Genomic DNA, 25,163 nt, shown 5'->3' with positions numbered 1-25,163 from the left:
GATACAAATACACACACATACACAAACTGTTTAATATGTACACAATTGTTAACTGGCATTGTTTTACATGAAATAAGGCAAATGTGTAGCCACGGTCCTAACTCAGTTCCACTCCTATCATATTTGCCCATAACACTGATTAGTAAATCTGATTCAACTGTTCTATAATCACAATTTAAGCTGTGTCCATTAAATTCCCTGAGGAATGCAAAAGGATACAACCTAAGACACAAAACTTAATTGACGGCTGACATTTCATTGGTAAATTGGGTAATTGATGGGTAAATGTAGTAGAACCGGTGGGTGGGCATTAGTTATATAAGGGGTGAAGCAGCAAGATACTTCATTATTAAAAGGTGTTTGAAAGAAATTGAAACACAGGAGTGTGTGTATTCAGCTGAAATAAAATTAGAAAATCAAGAAATAAATCTCACTTGGGGTGTAAAAAAATGGCATTAGGGGAGATTCTGGGTCAATCGTCAACTGTGCAAACTGGATCTTGGAAGCAGGATCCCTTTCCTGCAATGAGACTTGTTTATTGGTGGTGGTGTTTCAGTGGAAACGATTTTGGAGAATGGCCCCTTCCTTTTGTGTATCTGCTGATTAGATTTCATGGCTGATTAGATTTCATGGGAAATCTGGGGGTTTAAACTCTATTTAAATGTTAACATAATTCATTCAAATGACAAAAAATCAACAGGTTCTTTGATGTGGAATCATCACAGATCCCTTTCTTCTTAGGTACAGTTATTAAAGTTGACCTACCAGAAGGAAACAATTATGGAGAACGGCCCCTTCCTTCAGTGTATTTGCTGATTAGATTTAATGGTACATTATCATTAGGTATAGTGATCAAAGTTGACCTACCCAAGAGTAGAGATGTCCAGGACAGAACTCAGGACTCTGTAGAATCACAGAATCTTGGATGCAACACTGTTCAAGCACATAAATATGCTCATTCAGAGTGTTTCGGTGTGACATGTGTGTGAATTGCAGTGTAATGAGCATGACACGCAGACAGGTTATCAAGTGGACTCACCTCAAAAGCAGTTATGGGCATTACAGAACACTGATGCCAAGTTCCCGGATCCAGAGGAAAGAAACTCCAGCATCCTGTGTAAAGCCACGGCATCTAGATTTCTCATGCTTCTGGGGATCATGCTCCTGAAAATAGTGACTCCTTCCTCCTTGTGGAGCATCTTTCTCAGCAGCGCTCATTTCTTCTTCCAGGACTCTGTCCAACAGAAAGGGGAAGCCTTCTGATAGAGCACACCTGACCCATGAAAAGAAAAGGGAAAGAAAGGAGGCCAAAGGTCACACTCTCCTCATTCCACCATCCTCCCTAAAATCATCCTGATTTCATGGGCCCTGAGACCGGGGATGCTTCTGTACACCTCGAGGCCTTGCCACCTGGCCTAAATTCTATTCTCTTTCTCATTATCTGAAAAATTTTAAGAAAATCCCTAGAGCCAGGATCTTTATTCCTAGTAAGCCAAAAGTCCCAAAGAAACACCCAAATTCTGTCCCTCTTAGTTTGGGAAACAAATCTACCTTCATCAGCATGACATTTTCCACCAAATGTGGTAACTGCGAGTCCACCACACAATGCTTAACTGGAATTGGAAGCAACATCTCAGACGATGAAAAATACATGCAACAATCCCTAAGACAAATGGTTTATTTTTCCCTTTCTTACTAAAACAACCGCCAGTTTTAACAATGGTATGCAAATCTCTTTTAGACGCCCTGCTTTTAAATCTCTATGTTTCCTCCTGAGACATGGACTCACTCCCATCACCCAGGCATTTACAGTGTTTAATTCTGGTTATATGCTATTCTCAAATTTACAACTATTTATTTCATCTCTCTCAAATGTTGATCCATTGTCACATATGTATTAAAATATTATCTCCCATGCTGTGTGATATGTTGTTTTTATATTCATCCTTTCTTAAATGAACCAAAGGTTTTAGTTGGATTAAACTGTGATTAGTCAAGTTTTCTGATTTCATGATTTCTTAAATTGCGGTCATATGACCTCAATCACTGGAAATAGAATATCATGAGTATTTCTCTTTACTTGCAATCATAAATACGGGGAATGTCATCAATTGGTATGTCAGTGATTGCATGATTTCCTGAAAGTCTTTCACAGTCTAATTTGGGCACTGAGTATTTCATCTAAGTTCAGTGCATGTTTCCAACACTTGATGCTTTATGATTTCGGTATATAGCTTCCACAAGAGCATTTCCTGCAAAGACATGTCTTGGTCTCCACTGGTAAGTCATTTCACTCGAACACAGAATCAATAGGCTGAACATGGAAAGGTTATCGCTAGAATACTTATTAGACTGCACGGATTTCTTCTTTGATATTAAGGAAACAAATACACTGTGTTATTAACTGTACTTCATTGATGATTCTCAAGTCAGAAAGTACAGGTCTGACTTCCTGTCCTTCAATGCCTGAAAGGATGATCGTATCTGCCAAAAGCACATAGTTAGAAGCACATCGCAGGTCAAACACACACACACCCAGACATATAAACAAAAACAAAGAAACACTCACATGGGCATGATTCCGCATGCCCACAAGTTCACGCAAGCAAACACATACACACAAACACACACATTGTTTTGTAAGGACAGAATTATTCCCTACCACTGTTTTAAGTAAACTAACGCATTCCCCAGGAGTTTTAAGTGAACTCCCTGGGGAATACAAGGGACACACCCTATGACTCATTCTTTAACTGAGTGCTGATATTGGATTGGTGGACCGCGTACTTGATGGGTGGGTAGGGTGTTCGCGGTAGGCGGGGGTGAGTTATATAAGGGCTGATGCAGCCAGATGGCGCGTCATTTGAAGACTCTCGGAAGAGATAGCGTCTTTCTGCAACGTGTGGTCGTAGAAGAAAAAGCTTGTGATTCTTGCTCCTGGCGACATGGAGGCCGATTCACTCCACTTGGGAGGTGAGTGGCAGTTCAACCACTTTTCAAAACTCATATCTTCTCGGCCAGATGCAGCTTTTGCTGAAATTCAGCGGACTTCTCTACCTGAGAAGTCACCACTGTCATCTGAGACCCATGTCAACCTCTGTGATGATTTGGCTCCTGTGGCAAGACAGCCTGCCCCCAGAAAGAAGCTTCCTCTCAGTAGCAGGAGACCTGCTGCGGTGGGGGCTGGGCTCCAGAATATGGGAAATACTTGCTATTTGAATGCTTCCCTGCAGTGCCTGACGTACACACCACCCCTTGCCAACTACATGCTGTCCCAGGAGCACTCTCAACTTTGTCAGCGTCACAAGTGCTGCATGCTGTGTACGATGGAAGCTCACGTTACACGGGCCCTCCACTGTCCTGGCCACGTCATCCAGCCCTCACAGGCATTGGCTGCTGGCTTCCATCGAGGCAAGCAGGAAGATGCCCATGAGTTTCTGATGTTCATTGTGGATGCCATGAAAAAGGCATGCCTTCCCAGGCACAAGCAGATAGATCATGACTCTGAGGACACCACCCTCATCCACAGATATTTGGAGGCTGCTGGAGATCTCAAATCAAGTGTCTCCACTGCCAGGGCGTTTCGGACACCTTTGACCCTTACCTGGACATCGCTCTGGATATCCAGGCAGCTCAGAGTGTGAAGCAAGCTTTGGAACAGGTGGTGAAGCCCGAAGAACTCAATGGAGAGAATGCCTATCATTGTGGTCTTTGTCTCCAGAAGGCGCCTGCCTCCAAGACGTTCACTCTACACACTTCTGCCAAGGTCCTCATCCTTGTATTGAAGAGATTCTCCGATGTCACAGGCAACAAACTTGCCAAGAATGTGCAATACCCTGAGTGCCTTGACATGCAGCCATACATGTCTCAGCAGAACACAGGACCTCTAGTCTATGTCCTCTATGCTGTGCTGGTCCACGCTGGGTGGAGTTGTCACAATGGACATTACCTCTCTTATGTCAAAGCTCCAGGAGGCCAGTGGTATAAAATGGATGACGCCGAGGTCACTGCCTGTAGCATCGCTTCTGTCCTGAGTCAACAGGCCTATGTCAACTGTAAATGCCTGGGTGATGGGAGTGAGTCCATGTCTCAGGAGGAAACATAGAGATTTAAAAGCGCCCTTGGCGCTGAACACAAAGACAGGCGAGCAACGCAAGGAGAGCTCCAGGGAGAACCCTGCCTCCAGGTACCCGACTTGGAGGAGCACTTGGTGGAAAGAGCCACTCAGGAAAGCACCTTAGACCACTGGAAGTTCCTCCAAGAGCAAAACAAAACCAAGCCTGACTTCAACGTCAGAAAAGTCGAATGTACCCTGCCTCCCAACGTGCTTGTGATTCATCCATCAAAATACAAGAGTGGGATGAACAACCATCATCCTGAACAGCAAAGCTCCCTGCTGAACCTCTCTTCAAGTAACCTGACACCTCAGGAGTCCATGAACACTGACACACTCACTTCTCTGCAAGGGAGGACCAGGAGATCCAAAGGGAGGAACAAACACAGCAAGAGGGCTCTGTTTGTGTGCCAGTGATCTCAGGAAAAGTCTCCACCCAAACGCAGGAGTGCATGCGCACACACACTGACACACACACACATACACGTACACACACACACACCCACGGGGGGTTCACGCACGCACATACACACCATCACATCACATACACAGTCAATCCGACATAAAGTAATGAGGAGCCCAGGTTTCTGTCTACACAAGAGGGACAACTGGATAGTGACGGCTGCATTTCAGGATGAGCCCAGACATGGGAAACATCGAGTTTTGCTGTCATGAGTCTTCTGAACCTGTGGGGGGATTGTCTGTGTGTTTGTGTTCATGGTAGATGACATTCAGTGTGAATTTCTGAATAGGACATATTGCGGTGTAGGGTTGCACGTGAGGTTATTGCAGGGGACGGGGTTGACTATTTTCTCTTGGGGTGTGTTTCATTCGTCAGTTGTTAGTGAGCACCAGAAGTTGAAATTTTGCGAAGGTGGGACTTCTGTGGATCCTTCTCCCTACCTTGAGTAGTGGAAACTGGGACGCATTTGAAGAGAGGAAGGGTGTTCTTCTTTTGAACCTGCCTCGCCATTTTTACATTGCTTGTTGAATGGACCTCAGGAGCCCTAGGACTTGTGCCCTTGGTGGAACCAACAGAATGCTGGAGACAGACAGACAGACACACTTGACTATTGAATGCTGTCCATTTCCAATGAATTGAAGCAGAAAATCATTCCACTGGTATGTGAGTCATTTGGAAGTAAGTCGTATTGATAATAAAGGAAATCAAACACAGGAGCGTGTGTGTATTCAACTAAAATAAAATCAGCAAGCACTGAAATAAATCTCATTTAGTGTGTATCAAAATGGCATTTGGGAGATTCCGGGTCAATCGTCCAGCTGCGAAAGGTGCATCTCTGAAACACAGTCCCTGACCTGCAATGATACTTGTTCATCCGAGGTGGTGTTGCAGTGCAAATGATTGTGGGAAATGGCCCCTTCCTTTTGTGTATTCGCTGATTGGATTTCAGGCTCCGTTTCTCATTCGGTACAGTGATCCAAGTTGACCAACCCGAGAGTAAAGATGTCCAGGGCATAACTCAGGGCTCCGTACAACCACAGAATCTTGAGTGCAACCCTGCTCAAGCACACAAATGTGCGTATTAACAGTGTCTCTGTGTGACGTGTGTGCAAAGTACAGTGTGATGAGCATGACTGGCAGACAGTATGTTGCCATCGTATGTCCCCAACCACCGGAAATAGAATGTCATGAGTATTTGTCTCTTCTTGCAATCATAAATTCGGGGAATGTCATCAATCAGCCGGTCGGTGATTGCATGATTACCTGAAAGTCTTTCACCGTCTAAACTGTGCATTGAGTATTTCGTCTAACTTCAGTGCATGTTTCCAACACTCGATGCTTTATGATTTGAGTATCTAGCTCCCACCAGAGCGCTTCCTGCAAAGACTTATCTTGTTCCCCACTGGCAAGTCATTTCACTCGGATATAGAATCAAGAGCCTGAACATGGAAAAAATCAAGAGGCTGGAATGTCTATTGGATTCCCCAGATCCCTACACACACACACGCACACAGGTGTATAGTCATTTCTACATAACATAATGTGGTCTTCAGGTTTTTATCTATGTAAAAGGGACAACTGGTTAGTGATGGCCGCATTTCAAGATGATCCCATATCTAATATGTTGTTGTGGAGTTGTGAGTATTCTGATCATGTGAAGGGACTGTCTCTGTGCATGTGTTTTCACAGTAGATGACATCCTGTGAGAATATCTGTAGACTACATTTTGAGGTGTAGGTTTTCCCCTCAGGTTACTGGATGAATTTGAATTTATTGTTCTGTCTTGGTTTGTTTTGATTAGTCAATTGGTAGGCGAGAGTAGGTGAAATTTTGCTAAAGTGGGATATAGGTGAATCATTCTCGTGAATGTGAATAATTGAGACTGGGATGCATTTGTAATATTGGAAGGGTGTTCTTACTTTTTATTCCAACTTTTTTTGCTTTTGTTTTCAACTGATCTCAGGTGCCCTGGGTAGAACCTAGGTAATTCTTGGAACAGACAAACAGATGCTGCTAATTTTATGGTGTAAGTTTAAGTTTAATTTAAAGGGAAAATTTTCTCACCAGTATGTAATTCATTTTCAAATAAGTTATACTTATCATCAATGGAATAATACACAACACACTGAAGTGTGTGAGTATGAAACTACAGTCAAATTAGAAAGTTCTTAAATAAACTGCATTTCATGAGTAAAGGATGGAATTTTCGGAAATTCGAGATCAACCATCCAGCTGTGAAATCTGTGTCTTTGAAACAGTATCCCTGTCCTGAGAGTTGTTTCTCTGGTGGTATTTCAGTGGAAACTAGTTTGGGGAATAGCCCCTTCACTTTTTATATTTGCTTGTTACTTTTCATTGTAAATCTGCGTTTTTAAACTGTATTTAAATGTTAATAGAATCCATCCCAATAAAACATAACCAACAGATCTTCTCATTTCTAATCATCACAGATCAATCTCTTGTTAGTTATGGTGATCAGTTTACTTACCTGAGAGTAAATGACACCTGGGCAGAACACAGGGCTCCATAGAAGTACAGAATCTTGGGTCCAACTCTGTCCAAGCATCAAAATGTGTATATTAACAATGTGTCTGTGTGAATTGTGTGTCAAGTAAACTGAGTTTAGTAAAACTTGCAGTAGATTATTAATTTGGCTCACTTTGTAATCAGCGAATGAGCTTTAAAGAGTATCAATGACCAGTGCCTACCCCCTAGGGATAAGAACTTCCAATGTCTTGTGTGAAACCATGGCATCTGGATTGCTCATGATTCTGAAGATAATTCTGTCCCCCATGGTTTCAGAATCACTGCAGGAGGTGGAAACAGATAACACATCAGTCCCTTGCTCTCTCTGCTCTCTTCACTCAGGAAAAGTCTCACTGGCACCAAGGAAAATCCTATGGTTTCCTAGGGAGAAGGATTTTTCTCAGGAGAGAAAATGGTGACTCCTTCCTCCCTGTTGAGCCTCTTCCTCAGGATTGCCCCTTTGTCTCTCCAGGACTCTGTTCATCAGACCTGAGATGCCCCCTGGTTGAGCACATCTGGCCTATGAACAAATAAGGGGAAGGAATGGTTCCAAAGACTGTACTATGCTCACTCCACCATCCCCTCTGAAACTATCCTGACTTCATGAGCCCTGGGTCAGAAGCTGTTTCTTTATATCTCTAGGCTTTGCCTCACAGTCTAAATCCTGCCCCATTTCCTACATCTTGTAAATTTTGACAAAACCTGTAGAGTCTAGATCTTTATTCCTGACAGGGCAAAGGGAGACACACCAGAATTATGTCCCTCTGAGGCTGCAGGACATCTCAGCTTCCATCAACATGAAATTTTGCATCAAATATAGTTACTGCAGGTCCACCTCACAATGAGTAATGGAAGTTGAGACAACATCTCAGACCCTGTACAGTTTTTGACCAAGCTCATTTAGTTTGGCAATGCTTTTACTCTAGAAATCAGTTGTGAAAACACTTAGGATTCATGTTATTTAGTCTTTTAATCAGTCTGTTATTATTTTCAATGTATTTACTACACGTTAGCTTAATATTTCTGATAAACTTTGTTGCAAAATTCTCAATATAATAGTGGCAAACCAAATCCAGCAATACATCAAAAAGCTTATCCACCAAGATCAAATCGGCCTCATCCCTTGGGTGCAAGGCTGGTTCAACATATGCAAATCAACAAATGTAATTCACCACATAAACAGAACTAAAGACAAAAACCCCATGATTATTTCAGTTGACTCAGAAAAGGTCTTTGATAAAATTCAACATTCCTTTATGCTAAAAACTCTCATGAAACTAGGTATTGATGGAGCATGCCTCAAAATAATAAGCGCCATTTATGACAAACCCACAGTCATTATCATATTGAACAGGCAAAAGCTGGAAGTATTCCATTTGAAATTTGGCACAAGGCAAGGATGCCCTCTCACCACTCCTATTCAATATAGTGTTGGAAGTTCTGGCCAAGGCAATCAGGCAAGAGAAAGAATAAAGCATATTCAAACAGGAAAAGAGGAAGTTGGACTTTCTTTTCTTGCAGATGGCATGATCCTATATCTATAAAATCTCATCACCTCAGTCCAAAAGATTCTTAAGCTACAAGCAACTTCAGCAAAGTCTCAAGATACAAAATCAGTATGCAAAAATCTCAAGCATTCTTATACACCAACAATAGACAAGAAGAGAGCCAAATCACAAATGAATTCACATTTACAATTGCTACAAAGAGTATAAAATACCTACCTAGGAATACAGCTAACAAGGCAAGTGAAGGACCTCTTCAAGGAGAACTACAAACCACTACTCAAGGAAATAAGAGAGGACACAAACAGATGGAAAAACATTCCATGCTCATGGGTAAGAAGAATCAATATCATGAAAATGGCCATACTTCCCAAAGTAATTCATAGATTCAGTGCTATTCCCATAAACTACCATGGACATTCTTTACTAAATTAGAAAAAACTACTTCAGAATTCATATGAAATGAAAAAAGAGCCCATATACCCAGGACAATCCTAAGTAAAAATAACAAAGCTGGAGGCATCCTGCTACCTGACTTCAAACCATATTACAAGGCTACAGTAACCCAAACAGCATGCTAGTGGTACAAAACAGACACATAGACCAATGGAATGGAATAGAGATATCAGAAATAAGACTGCACATCTACAATCATTTTTTTTGGATGAAAACAAACAATGGGGAAAGGATTCCCTATTTAATAATAAATGATGCTGGAAAAACTATCTAGACATATGCAGAAAACTAAAACTGGACCCTTCCATATACCTTATACAAAAATGAACTGAAAATGGATTAAAGATTTAAATGTAAAACCCAAAACTATAAAAATCCAACCCCATATAAAAGTGGGCAAAAACTGGGTGCAGTAGCTCATGCCTGTAATCCCAGAAGTTTGGGAAGGTGAGGTGGGCAGATAACTTGAGGCCAGGAGTTCAGGATCAGCCTGGCCAACCTGGTAAAACTCAGTCTCTACTCAAAATACAATAAATTAGCCAGATGTGGTGGCAGGTGCCTGTAATCCCAACTACTCAGGAGGCTGAGACAGAAGAACCACCTGAATCTGGGAGGTAGAGGTTGCAGTGACCCGAGATTGTGCCACTGAACTCCACCCTGGGTGACACAGCAAGACTCTGTCTTAAAAAGCAAAAATAAAAATATTTTAAAAAGTGGGCAAAGTATATGAACAGACACTTATGCAGCCAACAAACATATGAAAAAAAAAGCCCAACGTTACTGCTCATTAGAGAAATACAAATCAAAACCACAGTGAGATGCCATCTCATGCCAATCAGAATGGCGATTATTAAAAAGTCAAGAAACAACAGATGCTGGTGAGACTCTGGGGAAACAGGAACCTTTTACACTGTTGGAGCGAATGTAAATTCAAACACTGTGGAAGACAGTGTGGTGATTTTTCAAAGACCTAGAATCAGAAATACCATTTGATCCAGCAATGCCATTACTGGGTATATAACCAAAGGAATATAAATTCTTGTATTATAAAGATACTTGCATGCATATGTTCAATGCCACACTATTCACAATAGCAAAGACATGGAATCAACCCAAATGCCCATCAGTGACAGAGTGGATACAGAAAATGTGATACATATACACCATGGAATACTATGCAGCCATAAAAAGGAATGAGATCATGTCCTTTGCAAGGACATGGATGAAGCTGGAAGCCATTATTCTCAGCAAACTAATGCAGGAACAGAAAACCAAATACACATGTTCTCACTTATAAGTGGCAGATGAACAATGAGAAAACATAGACACAGGGAGGGGAACAACATACACTGGAGCCTGTCTGGGGGTGAGTGAGGAGGGAGTGCATCAGAATAAATAGCTAATCCATGTGGGGCTGAATACCTAGGTTATCGTTGATGGGTACAGCAAACCACCATGGCACACACTTACCTATGTAACAAACCTGCACGTCCTGCACATGTATCCTGGAACTTAAAATGAAATAAAATAAAATTTTTAAAAACTTTATTTTTTCTAAGTCGTGTTTGCAATTTTCAATGTGAACTTTCTAGTAGACATTTATCATATATAGAATTATATAGTTGATTTTTGAACAACTATGGGTCTGCCATTCTTTAAAATGCAAATTCTTTATGAGTGTGTGTATATGTACACATATGTGTGTATATATATTTGTGTGTGTATATATATGTGTACGTGTGTGTGTGTGTGCAGATAGATAGATAGATAGATAGATAGATAGATAGATAGATAATGCTCCTGGTCTTCTGTTTGAGTAGGCTGAGAAGGAGGAGGGGGAGGAGTGATTGTTCTTGCAGTCTCAGAGGTAGCTAGGTGGAAGAGAATCTGTACAAATGAACACATGAAGTTCTCATTTGTAAGTGTGATTTAAATAATTGTACACCTGGACATAGAAGTGGAATGATAGACACTAGAGATCTGGAAGGGTGAGAGGGTGGGAGGGGCAAATAATAAACAATGGTTCAGATATCTGGATTCCTTGATCCCAAATGGTGTACAATTATTTCTCTTTAATTTGTGTCCATTTACCAGCAAGTTTGAGAGGAGTGAGCCAAGCTCAGAAAGGCATTCAGCTATAAAATCAGATGTGCATGGCAATGGGCAGAAGTACCCTCTCCCTTTCTCAGAACAAATCCAAGCTTCCTTTATACCCCTTACGTACAGGAAAGTTATGTTCCAAAATGTATTTCTGCTGGAGGCAAAACATTTTATATTTTATGAAAAAAAAAACTTGTAACTTGGTAAAACTTAGAAATTAATATTGGAAAAACAGTAGGGCACTCTCTTTGGGACTTAATCTTTGAGACACTTCAGCAGCATATACAGCTTGTAATTCGTCCTGAGAAAATCCAGATAGTATAAACTTGAGAATGTTCATGAGGAACGGAAAAGTACACATTTACACATATATTTTACATTAAAGTTTATCAAGGGTAGAAATTCAAAAATCTGTTTTACTATGAATGTTCATATGAAAGTACAGATATTCACCTAAATTTTCCTGAAGTTATTTAAAAATTAATTTGTCATTCGTAACAGAAACTTCCAAACATCTCCATTTTACAAGTTTCATTATCCATATTTTCTCTAAAATATTCAGAAGTAGAAAAAAATACATAGATTAAAATAGATCATATTTTTCAAATTTAAAATAATTGTTCAGTAACTGGGAAGAAAGGTTTACACAAATTGGAAATTCTGTATGTATATAGAAATTAATAAGATGAGAAAATTATGGCAAATAGTAGGGGGCTTCAGTAAGTTCATGCAAAATAACAATTATGAAAAAACTATGCATGAACTTTTAGCTTTTGCATCAAAACGCAAATATGCTAGTTTATTTTAACTTTTTTTTATTTTTGAGACAGGGTTTCACTCCTCTCACCGAGGTTGCAGTGCAGTGGAGCAATCTTGGCTCAAAGTAACCTCTGCTTCCCAAGCTGAAGCGATTCTCCTGCCTCAGCCTTCCAAGTAGTTGGGACCTTGTCTGGTTAATTTTTGTATTTTTTGTAGAGGCTAATTTTTGTATTTTCTGTCGAGGCAGGGTTTTGCCATGTTGCCCAACCTCCCAAAGTGCAGGGATTACAGGCGTGAGCCACCATGCCCGGACCTGTTTTAACATATGTGAACAGGATTTAAAACATCAGTCTGAAAAGAGCCACATGAATTCTGCCGAACTTGAATTCTGCCAAACCTGAAATAAGGACAAACATCAAATTTATGGTGAAGCTGGGGTACAAAAAACGGTGAAATAAATTATTCTTTATGAAAAGTCTATGGGAAAAATGACCTGAAGGATCAGTCGTTTACAAACGGATACCTGATTCTAAGAAGAGGTAAGACAATGTTGAAAATGAAGCCCACAGAGGAGGGACATCCATTCCAATTTTTGAGAGAAAAAAAATTGTTTCTATGCCCTAATTGAGGAGAACTGACAATTAACGAGAGATATTATAGCCAACACCACAGACATCTCAATTGGTTCAGCTTACACAATACTGACTATAACGTGAAAGTTGAGAAACTTTACATTTGATGAGTCCCGAATACCCTTGTGCCTAGATCAGCTATGGACAAAAGCAGAGCTATTAGTGACAATTTTGAACAAGCAGAATCAAGATCCTGAAGCATTATTTTGAAGAATTATAACAGGGAGTGAAATTGACTTTATCAATAGGATCCTGAAGGCAAAGCACAATTAAAACAATGGCTACAAGAGGTAGAAGTGCTCCAGTCAAAGCAAAAGCAAACTTCTCAAAAGCAAAAGCCATAGAGGTTTTGGGGATGCTCAAGGCATTTTGCTTGTTGACGTTCTGTAGGATCAAAGCACCATAATATTTGCTTAGTAGGAAAGTTCTTAGAGAAACTTAGCAAATACTTTTGCAGAAAAGTGCCCTGTAAAGCTTCACTAGAGAGTCCCTCTGCACCACAACAACACTTCTGTTCCTTCCTCTCGACAAACACCAGTAATTTTGAAAGAGTTTTCATGGGAAATTATTAGGCATCAACATTACAGTCCTGATTTGGTTTCTTCTGACCTTATTTTTCCTAATCTTGAAATAACTGCAAAGGGCACCCATTTTTCTTTAGTTAATAGTAGAAGACTGCATTGACATGGTTAAATTCCCATGACCCTCAGTTCTTTAGCAATGGACTGAATGGTTGGGATCATCCCTTAATGCAGTGTCTTGACCTCAGTAGAGATTATATTGAGAAATAAAGTTGATATTTATATTTTTATTTTTAATTCCATTTTTCACTGACATTTTTAAATCCCTTCACAATTCGCGTTTGTCTCAAAGGTATTTAAATTTAGAAATCATATCAAGTGAGGTTGGTGCCACAATGGCCAAATAGGAACAGCTCCAGCCACCAGCTGCCAGCGTGAGCAACACAGAAGATGGGTGATTTCTGCATTTCCAATTGAGGTACCGGGTTCATCTCACTGGGGCATGTTGGACAGTTGGTGCAGGACAGTGGGCGCAGCCCAACGAGTGAGAGCCGAAGCAGGGCAAGGCATCGCCTCACCTAAGAAGTGCAAGGGGGAAGGGAATTCCTTTTCCTAGTGAAGGGAAACTGTGACACAGAACACTGGAAAATTGGGTCACTCCCACCCAATACTGTGCCAAGGATCTTAACAAACAACACACCAGGAGATTATATCCCATGCCTGGCTTGGAGGGTCTCAAGCCCACAGAGCCTCTGTCATTGCTAGCACAGCAGTCTGAGATCTAACTGCAAGGCGGCAGTGAGGCTGGGGGAGGGGTGCCCACCATTGCTGAGGCTTAAGTAGGTAAACAAAGCAGCCAGGAAGCTCGAACTGGGTGGAGCCCACTGCAGCTCAAGGAGGCCTGCCTGCCTCTGTAGACTCCACCTCTGGGGACAGGGCATAGCTAAACAAAAAGCAGCAGAAACCTCTGCAGATGTAAATGTCCCTGTCTGACAGCTTCGAAGAGAGTAGTGATTCTCCCAGCATGGAGGTTGGGATCTGAGAACTGACAGACTACCTGCTCAAGTGGGTCTCTGACCCCCGAGTAGCCTAACTGGAGAGCCTAACTGGGAGTAGCCTACCTGGAGTGGACCTCAAGCAAACTCCAACAGACCTGAAGCTGAGGGTCCTGACTGTTAGAAGGAAAACTAACAAACAGAAAGGACACCCACACCAAAACCTCATCCATACATCAACATCATCAAAGACCAAAGGTAGATAAAACCACAAAGAGGGGGAAAAAGCAGTGCAGAAAAGCTCAAAATTCAAAAAATCAGAGCACCTCTCCCCATCCAAAGGAACGCAGCTCCTCACCAGCAACAGAACAAAGCTGGATGGAGAATGACTTTGACAAGTTGAGAGAGGAAGGCTTCAGTTGATCAAACTTCTCAGAACTAAAGGAGGAACTACGAACCCAGCACAAAGAAACTAAAAACCTTGAAAAAAGATTTGACGAATGGGTAACTAGAATAACCAATGCAGAGAAGTCCATAAACGACCTGATAGAGATGAAAACCATGACACAGGAAGTACATGACAAATGCACAAGCTTCAGCAACCGACTTGATCAACTGGAAGAAAGAGTATCAGAGATTGAAGATCAAATGAATCAAATGAAGCAAGAAGAGAAATTTAGAGAAGAAAGAGTAAAAAGAAATGAACAAAGCCTCCAAGAAATATGGGATTATGTGAAAAGACCAAATCTACATCTGATTGGTGTACCTGAAAGTGATGGGGAGAATGGAACCAAGTTGGAAAATACTCTGCAGGATATCATCCAGGAGAACTTCCCTAACCCAGCAAGGCAGGCCAACATTCAAATTCGGGAAAAACAGAGGATGCCACAAAGATACTCCTCAAGAAAAGCAACTCCAAAACACATAATTGTCAGATTCACCAAAGATGAAAAGAAGGAAAAAATGTTAAGAGCAGCCAGAGAGAAAGGTTACATTACCTACAAAGGGAAGCCCATCAGACTAACAGCAGATATCTTGGCAGAAACTCTACAAGCCAGAAGAGAGTGGGGGCTGATTGTCAACATTCTTAAAGAATTTTCAAACCAGAATTTCATATCCAGTCAACTAAGTTTCATAAGTGAAGGAGAAATAAAATCCTTTACAGACAAGCAAATGCTGAGAGGTTCTGACACCACCAGGCCTGCCCTACAAGGGTTCCTGAAGGAAGTACTAAACATGGAAAGGAACAAACAGTACTAGCCATTGCAAAAACATGCCAACATGTAAAGACCATCGATGCTAGGAAGAAACTGCATCAACTAACGAGCAAAATAACCAACTAACGTCATAATGACAGGATCAAGTTCACACATAACAATATTAACTTTAAATATAAATGGGTTAAACGCTCCAATTAAAAGACACAGACTGGCAAGTTGGATAAAGAGTCAAGACCCATCAGTTTGCTGTATTCAGGAGACCCATCTCACGTGCAGAGACACACATAGGCTCAAAATAAAGGGATGGAAGAAGATCTACCAAGCAAATGGAAAACAAAAAAATGGCAGGGGTTACAATCCTAGTCTCTGATAATACAGACATTAAACCACAAAGATCAAAAGAGACAAAGAAGGTCATTACATAATGATAAAAGGATCAATTCAACAAGAAGAGTTAACTATCCTAAATATATATGCACCCAATACACGAGCATCCAGATTCATAAAACAAGGCCTTAGAGACTTACAAAGAGAGTTAGACTCCCACACAATAATAGTGGGAGAATTTACCACCCCACTGTCAACATTGGACTGATCAACGAGACAGAAAGTTAATAAGGATATCCAGGAATTGAACTCAACTCTGCACCAAGCGGACCTAATAGACTTCTACAGAACTCTCCACCCCAAATCAACAGAATATACATTCTTCTCAGCACCACATTGTACTTATTCCAAAATTGACCACATAGTTCGAAGTAAAGTACCCTTCAGCAAGTGTAAAAGAACAGAAATTATAACAAACTCTCTCTCAGACCACAGTGCAATCAAACAAGAATTCAGGATTAAGAAACTCAATCAAAACCATTCAACTACATGGAAACTGAACAACTTGCTCTTGAATGACTACTGGGTACATAACGAAATGAAAGCAGAAATAAAGATGTTCTTTGAAACCAATGAGAACAAAGATACAACATACCAGAATCTCTGGGACACATTTAAAGCAGTGTGTAGAGGGAAATTTATAGCACTAAATTCTCACAAGAGAAAGCAGGAAAGATCTAAAATTGACATCCTAATATCACAACTAAAAGAACTAGAGAAGCAAGAGCAAACACATTCAAATGCTAGCAGAAGGCAAGAAATAACTAAGATCAGAGCAGAACTGAAGGAGACAGAGACACAAAAAGCCCTTCAAAAAATCAATGAATCCAGAAGCTAGTTTTTTGAAAAGATCAACAAAATTGATAGGCAGCTAGCAAGACTAATAAAGAAGAAAAGAGAGAAGAATCAAACAGATGCAATAAAAAATGATAAAGGGATATCATCACTGACCCACACAGAAATACAAACTACCATCAGAGAATACTATAAAAACCTCTACGCAAATAAACTAGAAAACCTGGAAGAAATGGATACATTCCTGGACACATACACTCTGCCAAGACTAAACCAGGAAGAAGTTGAATCCCTGAATAGACCAATAGCAGGCTCTGAAATTGAGGTAATAATTAATAGCCTACTAACCAAAAAAAGTCCAGGACCAGAAAGATTCATAGCTGAATTCTACCAGAGGTACAAAGAGGAGCTGGTACCATTCCTTCTGAAACTATTCCGATCAATAGAAAAAGAGGGAATCCTCTCTAACTCATTTTATGAGGCCAGTATCATCCTGATACCAAAGCCTGGTAGAGACACACCAAAGCAAGAGAATTTTAGACTAATATGCCTGATGAACATTGACACAAAAATCCTCAATAAAATACTGGCTAACCGAATCCAGCAGCACATCAAAAAGCTTATCCACCATGATCAAGTGTGCTTCATCCCTGGGATGCAAGGCTGGTACAACATACTCGAATCAATAAATGTAATCCAACATATAAACAGAACCAAAGACAAAAACCACATGATTATCTCAATAGATGCAGAAAAGGCCTTTGACAAAATTCAACAACCCTTCATGCTAAAAACTCTCAATAAATTCAGTATTGATGGAACGTATCTCAAAATAATAAGAGCTATTCATGACAAACCCACAGCCAGTATCATACTGAATGGGCAAAGACTGGAAGCATTCCCCTTAAAAACTGGCACAAGACAGGGATGCCCTCTCTCACCACTCCTATTCAACATAGTGTTGTAAGTTCTGGCCACGGCAATCAGGCAAGAGAAAGAAATAAAGGGTATTTGATTAGGAAAAGAAGAAGTCAAACTGTCCCTGTTTGCAGATAACATGCTTGTCTATTTAGAAAACCCCATCATCTCAGCCCAAAATCTCCTCAAACTGATAAGCAACTTTAGCAAAGTCTCAGGATACAAAATTAATGTGCAAAAATCACAAGCATTCTTATACACCAATAACAGACAAACAGAGAGCCAAATCATGAATGAACTCCCATTCACAATTGCTTCAAAGACAATAAAATACCCAGGAATCCAACTTACAACAGATGTGAAGGACCTCTTCAAGGAGAACTACAAACCACTGCTCAATGAAATAAAGGAGGACACAAACAAATGGAAGAACATTCCATGCTCATGAACAGGAAGAATCAATATTGTGAAAATGGCCATACTGCCCAAGGTAATTTATAGATTCAATGCCATCCCCATTAAGCTACCAATGACTTCCTTTACAGAATTGGAAAAAACTACTTTAAAGTTCATATGGAACCAAAAAAGAGCCTGCATTGTCAAGACAATCCTAAGTCAAAAGAACGAAGCTGGAGGCATCACACTACCTGACTTAAAACTATATAGCAAGGCTACAGTAACCAAAACAGCATGGTACTGTTATGAAAACAGAGCTATAGACCAATGGAACAGAACAGAGCCCTCAGAAATAATACCACACTTCTACAACCATCTGATCTTTGACAAACCTGACAAAAATAAGAAATGGGGAAAGGATTCCCTATTTAATAAATGCAGCTGGGAAAACTGGCTAGCCATGAATAAAAAGCTGAAACTGGATCCCTTCCTTACTCCTTACACAAAAATTAATTCAAGAGGGATTAGAGACTTAAATATTAGACCTAAAACCATAAAAACCCTAGAAGAAAACCTAGGCAATACCATTCAGGACATAGGCATGGGCAAGGACTTCATGTCTACAACACCAAAAGCAATGGCAACAAAAGCCAAAATAGACAAATGGGATCTAATTAAACTAAAGAGCTTCCGCACAGCAAAAGAAACTACCATCAGAGTGAACAGGCAACCTACAGAATGGGAGAAAATTGTGTCAATCTACTCATCTGACAAAGGGCTAATATCCAGAACCTACAAAGAACTCAAACAAATTTACAAGAAAAAAACAAACAACCCCATCCAAAAGTGGGCAAAGGATAAGAACGGACACTTCTCAAAAGAAGACATTTATGCAGCCAACAGACACATGAAAAAATGCTCATCATCACTAGCCATCAGAGAAATGCAAATCAAAACCACAATAAGATACCACCTCACACCAGTTAGAATGGCAATCATTAAAAAGTCAGGAAACAACAGGTGCTGGAGAGGATGTGGAGAAATAGGAACACTTTTACACTGTTGGTGGGACTGTAAACTAGTTCAACCACTGTGGAAGACAGTGTGGCGATTCCTCAAGGATGTAGAACTTGAAATACCATTTGACCCAGCCATCCTATTACTGGGTATATCCCCAAAGGATTATAAATCATGCTGCTATAAAGACACACACTCATGTATGTTTACTGCAGCACTATTCACAATAGCAAAGACTTGGAACCAACCCAAATGTCCATAATGACAGACTGGATTAAGAAAACGTGGCACATATACACCATGGAATACTATGCAGCCATAAAAAAGGATGAGTTTGAGTCCTTTGTAGGGACATGGATGTAGCTGGAAGCCATCATTCTCAGCCAACTATCACAAGAACAAAAAACCAAACACCGCATGTTCTCACTCATAGGTGGTAACTGAACAATGAGATCACTTGGACACAGTAAGGGGAACATCACACACTGGGGCCTGATGTAGGGTGGGGGGAGGGGGAAGGATAGCATTAGGAGGTATACCTAATGTAAATGACGAGTTAATGGGTTTGTCACACCAACATGGCACATGTATACATATGTAACAAACCTACACATTGTGCACATGTGCCCTAGAACACAACGTATAATAAAAAAAAATCATATCAAGTGTGAAATAAAGAAAATTATAGAGAGGGAGAACAGAATCTATAAATATGCATATTTGTGTACATACATCCATATACATACATATGTGTGTGCATGCAGTAATTTTATTCTCCTAAAGCAATGCCTCTGCCTTCCACCCTCACTGTACATGTCCTAGTCCTGTGATGTCCCTAGAACTGAGCACCTGATTTTCTTCTCTGCCTCCCACATGAACAGGGAATAGAAATGGAAACTACATTCTGTGGTTACTGTTGTGAAAATCCATGTCCCCCACAGGCTAGTTTGGCATCTTACATTCCAGTTCCCATTGTAAAAAGAAGCAAGCAACAAACAAAAACTACAAAAGAAAACATGAAATATTTGAAAGTCTAAAGCCACAGAGGTTCCGGATTCACCCACCACCCACAGTGACCTCCGCCGCCCTCCAGACCTGAGGGCAGTTGCGTCTGAACAGCCTGCCTCTTCACCATCCGTGAAAAGAGGTGACCTTAAACTTCAATAGATTTTACTCTGTTCAAAAGGAACCAGGTCAACATTCAAAGTCAGTGGTCTGACAACTCTAAACTTTGGCCAGAAAGTATTGGAAACATTTAACGTGCAGTGGATGAAGCAGCCTGGCCCCACTGCACACAACACACTCGTGGGGACTCAAAGGAGGATACTCAACATCCGCTGGGTGGAAGTGAGGACAGACCCAGAAACACGGGCGGTAGGGGGGGTCAAACCAGGAAGGCTCAGGCCCTGCCTCCTCCTAGGCCCTGCCCCTCCAGAACTTGCAGTTTTTTCTGACCCGGAAGTGGATTTCACTGATGGAAAAGAAGTTCAGTATTTCTGGTCCAGCCCAGTAAGCTGCTCTCGTCGCCCAGCCTTCCACACCCCTGCAGACGTCACAACGCCTACTCCCACTAACCCCACAAGGGAGCTATGCACCGCCTAGAGACGGTCCTTGGCCTGCAACCCCACGATGGGGTCCAGGGTCTGTGTCCATTTCTGGTTAAAATTGCTCTAAGGCTGGTCGCTGTCTTGGCCTTCCCTGCTTCCCCTCTGTTTACTTCTCCCCTCCTCACCCCATATGAAGCTTTTACTCAGGAGATGGATTATCGCCCCTCTTGGAACATCAAGGACACCACCAGGACACCGCACTGTCTCCTTGACCCTGGGATTCTGCAGACCTCAGTCTTCCTCTGAGGTCCCCTCACTCCCCACCTCATTTTTTCCATCCTTCTGGGGCCTGGGTCTGCTATACCTCAGGCTTCCTCTTCACAGTCACAGACAGAAGGAGCCCCCTTCATCCTTGGGCTCTGGCCACAGTTCACCTACTGCAGGACACTCAGTGGCTTTCAGTAGTTCATCCAGACATCCAGATGGAAGTGGGATTTCCTGGAAGAAAAGCAGGAATTACACTGAATTCTAACACAAGAGCCCAGAGTCCCCTTCTGCATGGGACATTAAGCTGCAAACACTACATAGGCACTTAATGCTCAGCTGCCCTTTTAACATCTGGTCCAGTTGCGTCCCTCCTCCTTGGAATATCTCAGAAAATATATCTCCACCTAGAGTTGTTTAAACGCATCATCCTATGTGATTCCAGACCATCGGGGGTACAATGGGTCCTCACCAGAACTTCCACTCTGCTTGGAAGACTTAGAAAATTCTGAGGCTGCTCAGAGGGTCAGATTCCCATTTCTGTGTTCCAGAAAAACTTCAGTCTTCCCCGGACAAGTGAGGAAACAGAAAATGTCTAGTCTCTGGCACATCTTTTGCAAGCAATGGCGGCTCCCAGGAACCAAAACTATCAATGAATATATTTTTGAGACTCTGGTCAAAAGAAGAGTCATTCTGCAATTTCAGGTAGGATGGAGTGGTTCTGTGGCTCCTGAGGTGATTTTGAAAAGATCTGGACCCTCACAAGAACCACGGAGGACATTTCTGGCGTTTCCAGACCAGGAGGAGTGACTGATGGACCTCCAGTGTTACTAGGAAAACTTTTTGTTGGACAGCTTTGCTTTGGCTTTCAGGCCTTCACATAGGTTGCTTAGATCATGGAAGTGCTTCTGCATTTCTGCACAGGCTCAGGATGCCTTCTCAAGTCATCCCTGCAATTATGAGACAGTTTCTGTCTCCAGAGGTCACTTAGAATAACACAAGAGGCTTCACCTTCAAAGGGACACCAGACAATATAGCCACAGTTCAGCCAAAATTATCTGTGTTTACATACCTGTAAAGTAACACTCCTAGTTACCTCCATTAACGTGGACATCTTTCATGAATAGAGAAACTCTAGTGATTGTTATATAACAGCTGCCACAAAAATTAACCAATAAAAATAAATGATAACTGAAAAATATTTAATAATTATGATAGTGAACGCAATGACCTAAATAGTAAGAATTTGAATACTGGTGACAATATGAACATAAGGATACAAAAATCAATGTGGAGATTCTCCTAAATATATGAAAAGTTCACAAATTGGGTCCTCCTTGTGTAATTTGGAGTCAGAGTCAAAGAATTTCACTATGAAATGTGTTCCATGACGGCAAACATGAGAAACAGGTGAAAGGAAAGCAAGCCACAGGAGAGCATGGGCTAATAGGACCACTTGTGTGCAAACCTCTCTAGTCAAGGACTACCAGCCAGAGGTGAAGAGAGTTTGGCTTGTGTCTTGCCTACCACTGGGCACACAAAAGCTTTCAGTAGTGCAACCAGATGGCTGGTTTTGGCCTGGCTCCCTGCAAAGAAGACATGTATCTCATCCCCACCAGCCCATCAGTCCTGGAACTCAGAATCCTACATGCAGTAAACATGAAGCTCCACCTCCATAGCTGACTTCACCTCCTTACTGTCCTTCTGCCATCTAGTGTTTCAGGTGCTCTCCAGATCTGGACTTCTTGGCTCCCCTACCTTGATCAAGTGAAGTCAGGATGTATCATTCTCAGAGTTCTCCTGCCAGTCCAAGGTGAAACTCACCAATACAGGCATACCCTGGATGGACTTCCTTGGAATATTTGGAAAACAATGAGCTTGCTCAGGGGTGGTGTGAGCTCTAGGAGTAGAGTTACGGTCTCCCATGGAAACCTGAGAGGACTTAGAATAGTCCCAGAGGCCTTAGCAGTCCAATCTGCCCTGGAAACATCAGGAATGATATACTTGGTCTTCCTGAGGCTCCAAACTTTTTCTAAATAAACTCAGAGGTTACAGAACCATTTTTCTCTCAGGAACTGAAGTGGAGTTATTTGCCTTCTGCCAGCATCTCACTTTTTTTATTTTCTAAGTTAGCTTTTGAGCCCAGAAGTAGATATTCCTTGTATTTGATTTACACAGGGAGCTTCCTAGAATGCCCATGCGTCTGGATACTTTCTGCATTCACTCAGGTATTCACAAAATGCTGCAGTCCTGCTGAAAATCTATGAGATGACCATTTGATCACCTGAGCAACTTTAGAATGTGTCTTCTATGGAAGCCCTGGAGCCTCCCTTCTGGTATTTCATCCATTGCTGGTACTGAGTACCCAGGGTGAAATCCTCCATCAGACACTGTCAACAATTCCAGTATGGAGATGGCACTTACGTGATGGGGCTCAAGAATCAGATGGTAGAAGACCAGCCAGGAGGTGAAGTCTCAGTAGGCTTGGGGGCTTAATGTTCAATGCAAACCAGACTTCTGAGACTCAGGAAGCGGGTGTGGATCTGTCTGCCCAGTGCTTCTCATTTACAGCCTGGACCAGCCATTTCTTGGGGTGAACTACTGAAAGCTTTTGTATGGGCAGGACTCTGGCCAGACCCTTTTCCATAGTCCATTTGTAATGTATTTCCATGCGACACAGGCATCTCCACTTTTGCCCAAGCCCTCATGTGGCTCAGAATTATTCTCCCTACTGCCACTCTTCTTTGCCATCACAGGAGATATTTCAAGATGCAGCCCCAAGCCTCTCCCTGTAATCAATAACATGAGGGCTCATATGGGAACAATGTCACAGGCTTACAGGAATATGCTCTTAAATATCTGCTTTTTTATTATTCTCTTCATTAAAATGACATTTATATCATCACCATTGTGATTATTATTAATGTTATTATTATGTGGGTACAGTTCTTTATCATGGATATATTTGTGGTAGCTTTATGCAATGTTGAATTTTTTTTTTTATGTTCTGAAGACTGTTGAATTTGCTGAAGATGATTAAAAGACAATCTTAAAACATACATACCACAGCAACCCCAAGACTCCTACTGTACCACCTGGTGTCCTGTAGAACGGGCTTCCTGAGTTATTCTTTTATTTTTCGGGCAAGTACCTATTCATACCAGCATAGGAGATGGATGAAGTGCACCCTGGTCTTGCCATGGGCTCAGAAAGAATTCATACATATGCTTTATGTGCTAGCAACTCTATGTGTAGGCCTGTGAGCCCTAGAATGCACTTTCTTTCACCAACTAGTCCACCTAAAAGTTTTCTAAGTCAAATTCCCCCTCCATGCTTGGATAGGTCATGAATGTCTTTCTGTACCCACCTAAGATGAAGGGATACCGCTAAATCAGGTTTGTGGCCAGAAACTTTTACCTGGAGTGGCAGGAGAGGGACTACCTGTTCACCAGAGTCTCTGCAACATTTTCTTTTTCTTCTTCTTCTTCTTCTTTTTTTTTTTTTTGTGATACAGTCTCGCACTGTCGCCCAGGCTGGAGTCCAGTGGCACAATCTTGGCTCACTGCAACCTCCGAATCCCAGATTCAAGCGATTCTCCCGCCTCAGCCTCCTGAGTAGCTGGGTTACAGGTGCATGCCACCACGCCTGCCTAATTTTTGAATTAGAGACGGGGTTTCAGGCTGGTCTCAAACTCCAGACCTCGAAATCTGCCCGCCTCGGCCTCCCAAAGTGCTGGTATTACAGGCATGAGCCACCGCACCCAGCCTCTGCAACATTTTGTAAGTCAGTACAGTAGTTCTTTGAGCCACTTTTTCAGTCAAAGAACTCGTGAAAAAGTCCTCCAAGAACTTGTGACCTTCTGGAAATTTTCAAAATCTCTACAGGTGTCCAGAGTCATCCAGAGCTGTATTGCAAACCACTGACTGGGTTCCACCATTATTAAAGCAAATGCAAAATATGGCATGCCCACCAAAAAGAACCCAGAAGCCATGGTATTTAGCTCTTTCCCTCTTTCTTGCCTCCTGCAGGTGGGAGAGTACTGAGTATGATGCCCTCCTACAGCCTCTGGAGGACATGCCAGTGCTAGAGGTACCAGTAGAGAGGGACCATGAAAGAGCAGATGACAGTCAGGTGGCTGGGAATGACATTGTCCTGGGGTTTTTTGCTTGTCATGAACTCTGCCGCTGGGCAACATGTACGGGTCTGGACACGTATCTTCTCTGGATCCCTGCCCCATCTGCCAGCTATCTTATCTCCTGAAAGCTGGTAGGTGTTGGTCAGCATGGTGTTGCAGGACCAGGGTTAGATTAACATTCCCTCTTAGGCTGAAACACCAGAAGTTAACACAGGAGTCCCCAGGTGTGCACATGCCAACCTCCAGATTGTTTTCCTTCTCGTTCTAGATGTTCATCCTTGCTTTCTGGGACTTGAAATAACCCTACACCATCAAATATTTATGCCTATTATCCACTTAGGGAAAACTTGTATGTCCCAAGTCCATAGGGTTAGTATTATTATCAGTATTATAACCACTAGTACTAGTGTCAT

At 41.7% G+C, this 25,163-nt stretch overlaps 1 long non-coding RNA gene across 1 annotated transcript; it reads right to left on the bottom strand.

The window, feature by feature from the left end:
* Positions 1-14: 14 nt before the first annotated feature.
* On the bottom strand, positions 15-20,803 carry LOC119625919 (uncharacterized). Its single transcript, XR_012090674.1, has 4 exons — positions 20,716-20,803; positions 7,066-7,131; positions 1,040-1,273; positions 15-933 (listed from the first exon to the last, which is right to left on the bottom strand). It is a non-coding gene; the product is annotated as an uncharacterized lncRNA (long non-coding RNA).
* Between the last annotated feature and the right edge of the window lie 4,360 nt (positions 20,804-25,163).

Source organism: Chlorocebus sabaeus, chromosome 22 (assembly GCF_047675955.1).
Source record: "Chlorocebus sabaeus isolate Y175 chromosome 22, mChlSab1.0.hap1, whole genome shotgun sequence".
Taxonomy (NCBI): domain Eukaryota; kingdom Metazoa; phylum Chordata; class Mammalia; order Primates; family Cercopithecidae; genus Chlorocebus; species Chlorocebus sabaeus.
The sequence above is the reverse complement of the archived record's forward strand: the minus strand, read 5'-3'. Positions and strand labels throughout refer to the sequence as shown.